General features: G+C 32.4%; 1 protein-coding gene across 2 annotated transcripts in view; it reads left to right on the forward strand.

Moving 5' to 3' along the window:
• LOC127878977 (protocadherin-1-like) overlaps positions 1-15649 on the forward strand; it is a 63772-nt gene that overhangs the window by 24585 nt on the left and 23538 nt on the right. The window contains exon 1 of one of the 2 annotated variants that reach the window (XM_052425553.1): positions 12194-12827. The exons of the other annotated variant lie outside the window; for it this stretch is intronic. The gene's annotated coding sequence lies outside the window, so the exon portion shown is untranslated. Of the gene's footprint in view, positions 1-12193; positions 12828-15649 lie in introns of those variants that run through there. 2 annotated transcript variants of the gene reach the window in all.

A 15649-nucleotide genomic window follows, 5' to 3' on the forward strand; every position in this document is an offset into this window, starting at 1 on the left:
ACCATATTAAGATATAAAGACTGAAATATATTTTGTGAGACAATTAATGGGGTAAAACATGGGTTTAATACCATTATCAAGTATGTGTTGATAAATTATACCTTCATTAAAACTATTCAAGGGCTGCAGGACAAAACTTAAACATGCATAATAGCTCCTTTGCATATTTTTCAGAACAATTTTTTCATGCTTATTTTGTCACAAAATTATGAAATGTGAAATTAAAAGTTCTTTTTTTCATAATGTGCACAAAACGGTGATGGCTGGGTCTGGCTTCCAGCATGAAATGTGTGATTCAATGAAATGAAAAGCTCTCCATTATTCAATTAAGATCATCCCATTTAAGCAAATAAAAAGAATTGATGCATTAAAATACTCTGGCAATTGACTCATGTCTCCACTCATTGGCTCATCAAGACCCAGCGTCCCAAGGATGGTGATAGCAAACACCTCTCTTTGTTCCCTTGTGTCCTGATCCACCCTGATTGTATTGGCACCCAAACACCTTCCAAAATACCAGGTCTTGATCAAGTGTAGTGCAATTTGTTAGTTATAACAAATTACATTATTCACTTATCCAATTAAATTTCTCCTGGCAATTAAAAAATCACACATGGCAGTCACTGTCAATGTCACCTCAATGAGTCATAAAGTACTGGAACTCTTTTAAGAATGGATATTCAAAGTAGATTTTAACATCAGCAATTAATTTTAGTTCTTTCTCAAGAAACGTATTTAACTTCATGCATTTACTATTGCAAATCATGCTTATGCATAGCAAGTGGGATTCTATAATATTAATGCAATTTATGTTACAAACATTTATAACATAACTACAGCAAAAGCGAAGTGTGTCACAGTTTGTTGTCACTGTAATTTATGTTCCAGGAAGTATTGTAGCCCTGAAATTCATTACAGCTCGAGTTACGTATAATTGATTAATATTCATCAATTGGTCAGCAATAATTTGACCTTACTGCTGGTATCAATTACCAATTCCCTAAAAGGTCAATTTTCATCCTCTGATGACCATAGCTTTTGTGTGACTGCCAAGTAAATTGTAAATCAAGTAAATTAGATGCCTTACAGCATGCCACATGCCAGCCACTGCTGCTTCATTCTGGAATCATTTTTCTATAAAATAGCTGTCCAGAATGAGCTTGATACTGATGTAAATGTCATTGTTCATAAATTATAATTTTAAAAGTGTATAAAGTAACCTCTTTAAGTACCTGCCGTTAAAAATCTCAGGCAAATATTTTGATTGTACAATAATTTAAACAAAATCCAGTGGTATTTACAATCTTATAAAAGTATTTTGGTTAATCATAAAATTGAGATAAGAGGATGTAAACATATATCTTTTCAAATTAAAGAAAATGTTGAATTAATTTGCTGAAAAAATGTTACAGGATAGCACTTTTCAGGTTTTGGGTAATTTGTTTTGATTTTTAATATTTAATATTTATATAACAATATTTTTTCAGATATATTTCTTTTGCAATTTTTGATAAAACAGTTCAGGTATATAGAACTCTTTGAAACAAGTCACTATTAGTTTGTACTAAGTCTAATTTTTCTGCTACCTCTAATTCTGTTTTTCCACTCATGTGACCGTCTTAACTTTTGATTCTTCTGCTGCTTCTTCTAAATTAACTGTTCATTGTTTTACAAAATATGGTAATTGTAAGGCTTTCAAAATCCTTTTTTCAGTATTGTTTCAATTGAATGAATAGTGCATGATGAATCTGAAGCAAATATCCTATTAAATAAATCAAGTAGGTCCCTTGTCAATATCTGTACATAGTCCAAGATCCAGTTCTCCTTCCTTGTCACTTGCTTCAAAAACCACATTTTTTCTTGCTTCCTGATGATAAACTTTGATTTTTGCCTGCATCACATGGCAACTCTGGCAATCTCTCATTTTTAGCTCGGCTGTTATCGGAGAAAACCCGATGTATTGTCATAGCCAGCTCATCATGTCGTCCGTCGTCTGAGTCGTGCTAAAACCTTAACATTTTGTCAAGGTTTTCAATATTGGCTATAAAATTAAAGTGCTTCCACCTACAACTTTGAAACTTCATATGTAGCTGCACCTTGATGAGTTCTACCCTCACCCATATTTGGGTCACTAGATCAAAGGTCAAGGTCACTGTGACCTCTAAAAAAATAAAAAAATAAATGAAATACATTTTTCTGACAAGCTTTCATTTATTAAAACATGAACCCGCAGCTGAGTGTTGGCACCCCTTATGCGGTGCTCTTGCTTCATATGGGGCCCATCCAACAATGCCTTCTTTTGACTTAGGGGGACAAAGCAGTAGTCTTGATTCTTTCCTGGATCACCTCATAAGAGTTTGTGTATGTTCAGTAGATTCAGAAAAATCATTTGTGGAATCCTCCCTTAAAATCTTCTAAAATGAAAGTCTGCCATGACTGAGATCCATACAGCAGGACCACTAGACCATTAATATTGCAAATCTTTAACTCCAGTCAGAATAGATTTCTGTAGTTACTGCAACAATTTCAGTCACCTCTTCAATTCCACTGTTATGTGTGGTTACTGCAACAAAGTCATTAACCTCTTCAAGTTGTTTGGGGTTACTGCAACAATTCATTCACCTCTTCAATTGCACAGTTGTTTGTGGTTACTGCAACAAATTCATTCACCTCTTCAATTGCACAGTTGTTTGTGGTTACTGCAACAAATTCATTCACCTCTTCAATTGTACAGTTGTTTGTGGTCACTGCAACAAATGTATTCATCTTCAATTCCACAGTTGTTTGTGGTTACTGCAACAAATTCATTCACCACTTCAATTGCATAGTTGTTTGTGGTTACTGCAACAAATTCATTCACCTCTTCAATTGCACAGTTATTAGTGGTTACCACAACAAAAACATTCACCTCTTCAGTTGTTTGTGATGACTGGTTACACTGTCCTTGCATTGAACATCAGCATCTTTGCCTTCTTTTCCTTTATTTGAGTCCAATTTTCTTCCCAAAGTTTTCAAGATTGTCTGTGTAACTCACCTGTAAAGGTTATTGATTAATTGGTTGATTGCAAAAAAAAACAAGTAGCTAGCTGATGTGAACAACACTTTTTCCAGTTCTGATGTTTCTGGTCTTTCACCATTTCTATATTTCTATGCTTGTCTTGTTGATGTTGGGCTCAAATAATCAGAAAAATCAAAATCATCCAATGGCTTTGTGAACATTACCTGTAATCCCATAGTTGTGCAGTGAATGGACTATCTCATCAACCATTCCATGTATTTTGATATTATCAGTAGAAAGACCTGCTTCAGTCATGCTTTGATTTAAAAAAGCCTATGCATTAGATCACCTGAGACCTGAGCATACTGTTCAACATTGAGGCCTTTTCCTTGATACTATGGTTGGTTTACATCCTCATTGTGATTTTCTGTGAATGCTATCAGGGCCTAATGAAAATCTATGAAACAAGTGCCAAATGTAGCATTCCAAGTATGTCTCTATTCAATGATCTGTCAAAGCTGTGGTCATGGCAAGACCTGCCTCTTCTGATTCCTGTTAGGTCATTCATACTCGTTGCATTTATAAAAACCATTATCATGATGAGGTGTATTAGAAAAAATGGCCAGTTTAAATGGTTTAATAGTGTTTTTTAAGCCAAAAATTAAATTTATGTGGCTTATAATTGAAACTTGCGCAGAAGTGCAATGAGGCAGCGTCGAAGGGACAGTATGGCGAGTTCTAGTTATATCATCTTGAAAATAATGCCCCATATTTTTTGCTGACGTTTTTCAGCCTGTAAAAATATCTGTCTAGTATCGCCTTTGTTGGCATTGTGAGCTGATGTATTGCATTTCGATACATTTAAAAGGTATCAAAGACTGAACTGGTGTCATTATTTGGTGATCTTGATAAGTCAAGTCCCATGTCCCATGACAGCATTGTCTTCAGGTCCTGGTACAGTTTTATATTTCTCTGACAGTTTGGAAGACATTCTATCATACAGGAAGGCACTTCAATCTTGAAATCTGAAGACTTTCATAAAAAAAAACATTACCAAAAGGCTGATACCGTTATGTAAACTAACACTCCTCCTTACTCTACCAACTCAAATATTTTAATTAGCTTTCATATATTTAGGACACTGTAATTTATCTTTTTGAGTTATCTCCCCACAGTTCACTTTGTGTCATATTATGTCAAGTCTTCTATTTTTCTTATGTCACTTAGCTGAAATCAAGCTTGGTTATATTGTACTCAGTTTGGCTAGTGTTGGCTTGTTTTCATTATACCGTTCTTAAAAAGATTTACGTTTCCTTATTCCAATGTGACAGTAATAGAGGTTTTAATAATTGAAGAGGCAAAGCGTTATGTTTTAAAGGTATTTCAGGCTTCAATTGACGTTTTCATTGTCAGTTGATGAACATTTGCAAAGGCCCTTGTGACACTTCCAGGTCATCTCACCTGAGTTAATAAGCAATTTAGACAACATTTGTAATTGTTTGTACATGTTTTTTATTACCAGCAAAATTTGCACAGCTGAGCAACTGTTTATAAATGGAAAAAGTTAAATGGCTAAGTAAAATATTACACACACATAATTATTACTTGAAGTGTAATGTAGGAATATACATTATTATTACAAAGTATGTAAAGTGTTAACACATATAAAGCTTTAACATACATTTTGTATATTATTATTTTCTCAATTATCAGAATTGTTACTAAAGATATCAGTTGTTTTGGTAACTGTACACTGTTAAAACATCATACTGCTGTCACCATCATTTTTATTGTGTGCATGTAGCAAAGTCATTTATGCGTATGACATGAGATAAGTAATGGAACCATATTGGCTCTATGGTAACCTTGACTGATACGTTTTTCACAGCAATTCATTTGTGAATTATATGCATGACTGACTGGAGCATAAAAATGAATATGAGGATTTTCACTCCTAACACAGTTGTTGTATTTATAATACATAAATGACATTGATTGAACCATATGGACCCTGAAGCTCGCTAGCAAATTGACAAAGAAAATGAGGAAAGTTAAATAAAGGCATAGTAAAGAGTGGACAACATTTGCCAGTGACAAATTAATGGTTTAAAGTATAGAATGATGAAAGTGTGCTGTTAATGGTTGCCACCCCTGCGAAATGTTGTTCTGCAGTTCACGAATAATTCGTGAACAGTTCATGAACTGTTCGTGAACTGAGTTCATGAATTGTTCACGAATAGTTCGTGAACAGAAAATGAGCCATGTCTGTGAAAAGTTCTTGAAATTTTAGTTCATGAACTGTTCATGAACACTAATGGCATGAAGTGTTCATGAAATATTCTTGAAACCTAATGGCATGAAGTGTTCATGAACTATTCTTGAACCCTTATGGCATGAAGTGTTCATGAACTATTCTTGAACCTGTGTGGCATGAAGTGTTCATGAACTATTCTTGAACCATTATGGCATGAAATGTTCATGAACTATTCATGAACATCAATGGCATGAAGTGTTCTTGAACAGTTCATGAACAACACAATTCTTGAAAAATTCTTCAGGGTTTTGCTGTTCACGAACAGTTCATGAACATTTTCCTTCTATTTTTCAATGGCTCATTTTCTGTTCACGAACTGTAAGTGAATAGTTCATGAACCATAGTTCTTCAAGAGTTCATGAACTGAGGTGGCATGAAGTGTTCATGAACAAGAATTTGTCAATTTATGCAAAGGTTATCATAAGTGTTACCAAAGGTCAACAAACAGGTCAGGGTAAGAAGAAACAAGTCTTGTATTAGCACTTAACATATTGATAGCAACATATAACAATAATTTAAATATAACACTAATAACTGAGATACAAGTGGTTTGATAATACTCTTTAAATTTCATAATACAACTTTGCACTATATTTTCATGAATAATTCATGTATTGAAAAGATTATGAATAGTCTCATTTTCAGTTCAAGAATCATTTACTAATCAATGGTTTCCCTGAAATGGTTACACTTACAGTGCCAAAGAACTTGAAATGGAACCAATGGCTGATCAGTTCAGCCGGTAATTTATTAAAGACTTACATTTTCAAATATAACATAAACCATGTGCCTTCCGTTTCAACTTCCTGTGCACACAATATTCTTTCTTTGTAAAAACAGCAATGCAATGTACATGTTTGAGTTCTTGATATCATCTTAAACTGTTCTTGAAATAAGATGTCCTTAAAACGTTCTTAAACTTGTCTTTTAAGTCTTCCAAGAACAATGACAGATCCTTTTAAGAACATATTGGATTCTTAAAAAGTCCATCATACGTTCAAAAACATTGTGTAAACCTGTTTAAGAACATCAGAAGGAAACATGTTGTTCAAAAAAGTTCTTAAAGTGTTCAAGAATAGTTTAAGAATAATTCAAGAACAGGAAAGGTCATTAAAAAGTTATTGAAGTGTTCCTGAAGGCAGTTCTTGAACAGTTCTTGTACAAATGTTCTTAAAATTCTCTAGAACAGGTCAAGAACTCTAACTTACAGTGGTGAAAGTACTATGCATATTCATACTAACTTCACAGGTTTCACAAATCTACAAGATTTGTATGCTAGACATTTCAATATTACTTTCAAAAATATGTATGAAACATCTAGCACAAAGGAATTCATGAATTATTCATGATGGATCCTTAAAGTCTGTCTCAGAAAAGTCATTAGAAATACTTGTGCATGAAATGTTCATCACTAAGTATTTATGGTTAGATGAAGAACTGTTCATGAACTTTGAAATGTTCAACAATAATTCATAAACAGTTCATGAACATGTCTTAAGAACAGTTCATGTCCAAAAGTTCATGAACCAAGCTCAGGAACTTTTTCAGAACCGTTCATGAACAGTTCTTGATTGGCTTGAAGTGTTCATGAAATCATGAACAACATTTCGCCGGGGCACAATTAGACATAAGTTGGTATTAATGCACATTGTAATGGCAACTATGTAGACATTTTGTCTGTAGGAGACTCTTCTGTACAGTTGTCATCAGTCTTTGCTATGCCTTTAATTATATTGCTCTACATAGTTGTCATTGCACCATCATAATGCTACCATTACAAATTTTACACACAAAAAACAAAATGTGTAATTTCAAGGCTTTGCCAGGAAGAAAGCAGTAGCTAACTGTAATGAACATTTAGCTTTTGAATGCACTCATTTAAATTGTTCAAGTTGTTCTGCATTTAAAATAAGGCCATGAGTTCTATCTGATTGTTATTAGTTTTCCTCTCACAATTCAGATTTGTATGGTATTATAATCAATAATTGTAAGTAAGTACATAAATGTTATTTACATGTATTTATTATGCTTTATTATGTTCACAATTAATTTGATTATTTCATAACATAGCATTGATTTATGTTGGTTAACTATATAAAATAAACACACAAAAATAATTTGTATAAAAATTATGTGGAATCAAGCATAATTCTTGAGTGCATGACAAACGTTTTTATTTATAATTAAGTATCTAATTTATTGGTGTTCTTTTCCATAGACGTATAAAATACAAACAGGAAACCACGGATTTTCCACCTCGTCTTTGAATAAAAAGCCTTATGTCGCTATAACGAGTAGTTGCTTTGGACCTCCCTATGTTTGGTAGATCGTTGAAACGTAAGGTATCGCTGATTGGTATTCAAACAAGGTAAACAGGCTCCCATTGATGCAGAGTAAATTAGCGGGAAAGTTAAGGTAAGAGGACAGGCCTGTGACAGGATACACCGCACTAAATGCTTATTTAGTAAATGATCTATGATTGGAGTGTAAAGGACTCCACCGCTGTTTGTGGCTGGTGGTGTGTGGTGTTTGTTATTTAAGTTGATTGTTGAGAGCATAACTGTTGTATCTCAGTAAGGAAATGTTGAGCAGATATGACCTTTCAATCTTCGAAAATTTTAATACTTTGAAAATGTGGGGTTAAATCAGATATGTTAGGATGGATTGAATAACCTCATAAAGTCAAGAGCACTTATCTGTATAAGTTAGAGAATGGCTATTTTGATAGTAATTCAGATTTTTGCCTGGGTGGTTATATATATATATATAGACCTTTAAATGTAACTGTTTACGAAGTTTATCAAAGCGTAGATTTTTATTATCAAATAGATCATTGATACTGTTAAAGCAAGAGCTCAATTTGTATTCTTTTAATGCAAACATTAGTGTTCATTAGCAATAGTTCAAAAACAATAAATCAAAACAAATAATAATATACCACAGTTAAATTTTCGTTAAGCCTGGCATTCCCTGTGCGGATTTATTTCAATAGGGATCATTATAATATAATATATATATGTAGGAATTAGTTCACTGATTGATGTTTAACTTATTCATGTTCCCTTTAATTATATTAGCAAATATTCCGAGTAACTGATTCATTTAAAATCCTGTAAAAAAAACAAAATGGAGGCGTTTTTTTATGTTGTGCTTTTCTGTGCTTTAAAGGAAAATGTCAGTATTTTAAAAGCAATAATTCACAGATTCAAACAGTTAAATAAATTATATCAATTTTACTGTCAAGTTTTTTAACGTCATTACATCATTATTCATGCAAAACTCTCCACTTTAACTCTTAAAATTAAAATCTTAAATCACAGACAGTAAATATTTTCATTTCGTGAGCATTACTGGGATGATTCCTGAATGAAAATCATCACGCTAATCTACGGAAACCAACAAACATATTCTATTTATTAACTCTAATAATAACTGTATTATTGATTAATAAAGCTAAAATTGATTTCATTAGTTTCTTTGGGTGTCAGAAAATGATTTCTTGATTAATCTCAGTTGCCAATGTTCGTTTCCATTTCAATCCCATAATGGATGTGATACCATCATAACAACAGCGATATTGGTGTCCTAGAATTACACTTTATCACAGCTTTCATTAAATATGAATTTAATCAATAAGAAGGTTAATAGCAATCAAGGTTGCCCAGAAAATCATGCTTATTTCATGATGCATTTTTTGTCATCTTGATCTCTTAGTAAACAAGTAAACAACAAAGGAAGACAGCTATTATAATGGCAGCTTTGCATAGCGGTTCTAAGCTTATATGACTTGATAGTGTTTGAACACTTAACCTCTCTACCACTTAGATATATATTTTGACGCACTTCTAGTTCCTTAGAAAGTTGAATATAATTAAAGAACTTTCTTACTGTATTTAAGTTTTACAGGCTTCATTTCCAACCCTTAGTTACTTTGGGCAGCAAACAGCATAAAACCTGAACAGACTGTAAGTTACTCAAGGCTGTTTTGGTTTTATGCTGTTTGCACATAGCCATTTTGACTTTGTTTCTGAGTGGGAAAAGGTTAACTCTTTCAGTGCTGGAACCGAATTTTGAAGGCCTTTGCAAACAGTTTGGATCCAGAAGAGACGCCACAGAACGTGGCGTCTCATCAGGATCCAAACTGTTTGCTATTCTGATAGTATTCTTTGAAAAAAATCGAAGAAAATGCTAATTTTAGAAATTCTGCAGACGACATTTTAGCAGACGACAAATTTCCCAGCATGCAAAAGGTTAATGATATCTTGGGTCTCAACAGATCTAGCCTCTCAAGATTCATGTTTTTCCTGTTCTGGTCAGAACCACTGCATGGAGCCTTTATATGAAGGAAATCTTAACCCTTTCCAAAGCAAAGTCAAAATGTTGGTATAATTGCAACCAGCATAAAACCAAAAGAGCCTGCAAGTAACTCGCTGTCTGTTCAGGTTTTATGCTGTTTGCTGTTTATTTAAAAAGTAGTAACGGTTTGAAATGAAGCCTTTAAAACTTGAATTTAGTAAGAAAGGTCATAAATTTAATTTGATTATCAAAGGGACTTTAACCCTTTGAGTGCTGGAACCGAATTTTAAAGGCCTTTGCAAACAGTTTGGATCCAGATGAGACGCCACAGAACGTGGCGTCTCATCAGGATCCAAACTGTTAGCTATTCTGATAGTATTCTTTGAAAAAAATAGAAGAAAATGCTAATTTTAGAAATTCTGCAGACAACATTTTAGCAGACGACAAATTTCCCAGCATGCAAAGGGTTAATGTGTGTGTCTGAGTTGTAGGGTTAAGAACCCTCAAAAACAATGGAGGGTCCAACCATGGGGTACAGCTTAGATTCTAGGTGGACACCATGTCCTTGGTGTCATTTATTTTGCCAAAATTTGAATAACAGCAGCAATTTAAGTTAAACTTAATTATAAAACTTAAGGAGAAATCTATAGAATCTACTTAAAGTAGGGATCAAACCATTGATCTCACAATAATTGTAGTGTTCATAAGAAACTTTTACTGAAGAAATGGTTTGAAATAATTGTTTCAGTAGTAATAATTTTTTTATCATTTTAGCAATATTTTCATATGGCAACACTTATTTTTAAACAAATAGTATTTAATTTGTTTTGTTTAATTTATTTTGAAACTGTCATCAGTGGTCAGTGTCATATTAGGGACACTGGACATTTGACATGGACTGTCAATTTTATGTGCTTGTTGAAGGTTGAGCTGACATTTTGTGTGTCTCATTTAATGTACTGGACCTGGCAGACTTGGAACGAAATGTGTTAATGCTGATGTATTTGGACATCTCGACAGTTTGCATGTATTGTAAATATTGCTTTGTAAAAGGGGGCCGGCAGTTTTATAAATGAGGGAAGGCCGACAATGGTCACAAATGTACCATTTTACAAATGACTAGTCTGTGGTGTTGTATACTGACATGTATGAGAAAGACCCTTACTTCCAGGTAATTAATGCCCAATGTCATATATTTCAATTTCCCTGCATAATATCATATATTTCAATTTTGCCCCTGCATCATAGAGAAATTATCATAATTATTTAATTAAGCTTCATAGCATATTTAATTTTGGTTTGAAACATTATCATATATTTCAATAAGGAAGCAACAATATTTGCTGATTGTTAATTTGGCTTTAATGAATTAATGAAATTTGTATTTCTGTTATAATTTGCATAATTCATAAATAGTTATGATAATAATTCGTATAACTAAAATGTAACATTTAGTGAATAAGTTTTATTTTTGCAATGAGGTAAAATATGATACATGTGAAACATCATATTACATATGATTTTTATTTCTTTTTAATTTAATGTTTATGTTTGATTGTTGAAGAATTGTTTTACCAGTATTTATTGAAGTGGGTGTAATTTGTTTTAAAATATGATAAAAAAGTAAACATATTATATCCTGCACAATATTTCTGTGATGATGCATGTGTGGATTCAGAATATAATTGGACATAATGGGAAATTTAATACCTGAAACATGGTCTATTAAGTTCTATAAAGGTTGTATTTTTCATATTTCTACTTAAATGTAGGTGGTGAACATCTGTGCATCATTCTGCACTGTAATCTTATTTAGAAATACTTTCATTTATTTGGGTTTATTGGTTAATAAACAAATATTTGTTTAATAATAAGATGAAACAATGCATTTAAAGACCAGCTAACATTTTTCAATTGTCAACTCCAGTGAACATCCAGACAAAAACTTGTCGTCAGTTTGCTTGAAGAGCCATTGAATTTCTTCAGTTTTGCAAGATTGGCATCAAGAGGACCCTTGTATGTCCCTCAAGTGTTTTAAAAACTAAACATGTATTAAGTCAGGAGATAATATTTTTTATTAATGACGGTACCACCTGATTGTCAACACTTGCATCGGAAAGAATAACAAGTTTGTTGATAAGACCAATATTTTGACAGTTTCATTTACGTCAATTTATCATAAATATTATTGCCTGTTTGACCAGGCACAGACAACTTGGTTTTGATTTGTGATTATTACAAGTAAATACAGTATTTTCTCAATATGATTTTATGTTTATAATTATAATAATGTATTTTTTGATATATCAATAATTTACAATATTTAATTCACAACATCGTATTACTTTTATTGTTTAAAAAAATAGACATTTGCTAATTATGGTGTTTAAACAGATTTTCTTAAATATTGCAATAACAAAATGCAAACACTAGTTAACATGCTAAAATAACATCAGGGATAACCTGTGTCATGCATTATTTTGGTCATGATATTTTTCTTAAATTGGTTAGAAAATGTTAAAATGACTGACATTTTATATAGGGAATGTATTATTATGGTTGTGTGAAACTGTTGAAATGCCATATTATTTCTTGCATTTTATGTATTTTGCATAAATGCCGCACACATTTTCCAACATGTTCTGTTTCTGCTTTAGAGTATCTTCTGATACATTTAATGAATTATTTTGGGATCTAAATTGACAGATGAAAAATTGGCTCTCTTCATTAGGTATACATAGTTGTCACAGACCATTGGTAGAGCCCAGTTGGGACAATTATTTTCTCAGGTAGAGGACATGTTGACAGCTTCTAGATGATAAAGATCAGAGAGAGGCTCGATGATTGTCACAAGATAGTGGGTTACAGTCTACCGATATTGCCCTTAATTGGACAGCAAGAACAGTTACATGGTAGCATAGGGTGGATGAGCGAAAAGTTTGTTAGATTACAGACGAAGTTTTTGTAGATGGTGTCGATAAGGTTTTTCAGTCTGAGGACACATGCAGATAAGATGAAAATTTGACAGTCATTCTTGGAGAGAGAATATAAAAGAGATTGTAAATTTGTGAACATAATTATTATCTATAAACAGAAATTGGATCATTATTCAGTGCGCTGTTTGTTTTCAAACAAAAAAGTGGAAAATAATTTTGTTTTACATCTATTTTGACTAGATAGACTGTTGTGTTGAGTTGTGTTCGAAGAATATTACTAAAGGTATAACAGTTTTCATATTCTTATATTTTTAAAGTATTACATTACTTGGTGTTAATTGTGCATTTTTAAAATGTGTCTATTTTTCACAAAAATATTTTTATCTGTGTACAAATTCAATTGAAGTTAATTCACTATCAACTTTTTTCTTGAATGCACGCTATATTTAATATCATTATATGTGTATCTTCGTTAAAAAAAAAAACAAATAAAAAGCTTAGAAAATAAATTTAAGTAAAGATGCTTTATTTATATGTTTTTGGCCTATAAAAGTTATTTGTTTTCACTAACATCTGTAAAAAAGTAGGTTGGTAGGCTAACCACTTTTGTTGTAACAAATTGCCCGTTTTAAACTATTTCTTATTTAATGAGAATGTGTAATGACATTCTGAAATCATCAAACACTTTTATAAACAATAAATTTCTTAAGTTATTTTAGTCACTTAAATGTTAATTGAGTTAATATGTACAAATGTTCCAATAATAAAAAAGATACCAAACTTTACAGTAATTTCACAAATTTAGCAAAAATGAACAAAAATTCTCCCAGGAATACCAAAAAAAAGTTTAGGGTCTGCAAAAATTTCGCCTTAAATATAAAACTTGAGTAAAGAAGGTAAATTGTCGGTCATGGCATAAAAATGAGGTACAGAGTATTCCTAAGTGCTTATGTTGATGCAGAAGAGACAAAAGTTAATGGCATATGTGACACTATAATAAATAAATATCCCGGGCTGCCCACACTAATTCAGTTGACTTGGTCATGACCTAAGATCTAAAAGATTATTTGTGGGCAGCCTTTTATCATATCCTTTTCTGATTCTGTGCTTTTTCTGTTAATAATGGTAAAAGGTAAAATGGCTCAGGTTTTATATGGGTTAAAAAAATACAACAGCAAAAACTCAACAAAGGCATATTATAATCCCCAAGAACATGTATCCATATTTTTGAATTATGGTGAAAGCAAATACGATACAATTTTTCCATTAAACTCAGTATACACTGTATTGCTGAAACAAATTTAGGACTTTGTTTGATTATAATGTTTACATGTTACAATATAATCAGGTAAAAAAATAATGTGTTTAAATCAAGAATGTGTGGACCAGATTTTATTTAAAAAATCTTATGTACCATGTTTGCATACTCAGGATATTTCTTTAGCATTTCCCCTAATCCAAACAATTGTTTAGACGTAACAGGATTATGCTGTGTAAATCGTGTTTTTACTACATGTAATAGACTACCAATTTCTCCTGTTAAGGGTTTAAAGAAAGCAAAATTGGAAATACTTGTTCATGATTTTAAACATAAATATGCCTTATATACTATGCTTGAAATAGGCTGTAAATGAATATTTATTAAAACATGTAGTACTACATTGCATAAGTCCGGTATTGAAGAGAAAATATTCTGTTATTGATTGAAAGCAAACAATTCAATGTTCGAAATAGGAGTTTATCAGTTTGATAATACAAAGTTAATCATATAAGGTCAATTTGAGCAATTGCAAGTAGAGTACAATTGTACTTTTGACAATATAGGTATTTCTGTTCAGCTAACACGCACAATGTGCTGCGGATTTGAAGTCCGCATTGACTCAGGGTGACTCTCTATTACCCCATTGAAAGCCCTATAGAATCTTTATGGCTTTTGCACACAATGTTGTGTTGATTTTGGAGAAAATGGAAATGGCAATAAAATAAATGAGGCACATTTTAAGGCTGATTTTAATGAATTTTGACATTTTAATTGGCCAGTTTTTCAAGCTTGGAAGTAAATTTCGAGTCTGGATTAAGCTGAGTGATTTTCTGCCTTGTTAATCTTAACAATTGTTGTTTGGTTTGAAGGTGTTTTATTACTTACTATCATGAACTGCTGTTGCCACTTGCAATTTGCTTTTCACATTAAATACCTGCAGGCTCTATGTATATGTCCGCCTTGCAAAATTAATTTACTTTTTTTGCTTACATTAGCATCAACAAAATCATTCTCGTTTGCAGATTTCACACACATGCAAACTGTATCATTTTATCAGACATAATTAATTACGAGGCACATTTTAGGAAAAGTAAAATTGGTGAGTGTACCCCTCAAATTTAAGCATTTAATTTGATCTTCAATATCTTGCCTGAGTTAGTTTAACATACATTTTTTCTACTGAACTTTTCTGAAAAGTGTGTTTTTGCAGACTCACACAGTCATGGTCAATGAATGTTAATGGTCCACAAAGAACCAGTAGTCGATGGCTGTTTGCTTTGTGACTCACTCCATATATTATTAAACCCAACAGAAAGGTAAAACCAATGCCTTTGGTGCTTGAATCCTCCAAAACAGGCAATTACTGCCAAAGGCTATTGACAGCAAGTATCGATGCAGACACATATTTAATTAACACATATTTCCTATAAGTGTCAGATACAGACAATATTGCCTTCGACATTACATGAAGACTCAATGGTCTAGGTAGATGTGTATTGGCTAATTTACTGCAATGGACAGTGCATCACATGACGGTCTCTAATGACCCCTAGACAGGGGGTGGGACATAAAATAACAATAAAATAGCCTTGAGTTGACAGACATCATTATCAGGCAAACAATTGTGTGCAAAAAATATTGTGTATGGGTCATATAAAACATAAAGACTTCATTTTCTGTTTGCAGAATGACATCTACCTTTACTTTGACAGAAACAAACATAATACTTTAATGAAGGTTGGCGAGAACTTTAATAGCAATGAAATGTTTTAGGGGTGTTGGGTTGTGGTTGATGTTTTGAATACATAATAATGTGAACAGTTCACAAAAGTGTCTGGCTAATT

This window comes from Dreissena polymorpha, chromosome 4, assembly GCF_020536995.1.
Source record: "Dreissena polymorpha isolate Duluth1 chromosome 4, UMN_Dpol_1.0, whole genome shotgun sequence".
Taxonomy (NCBI): Eukaryota; Metazoa; Mollusca; class Bivalvia; order Myida; family Dreissenidae; genus Dreissena; species Dreissena polymorpha.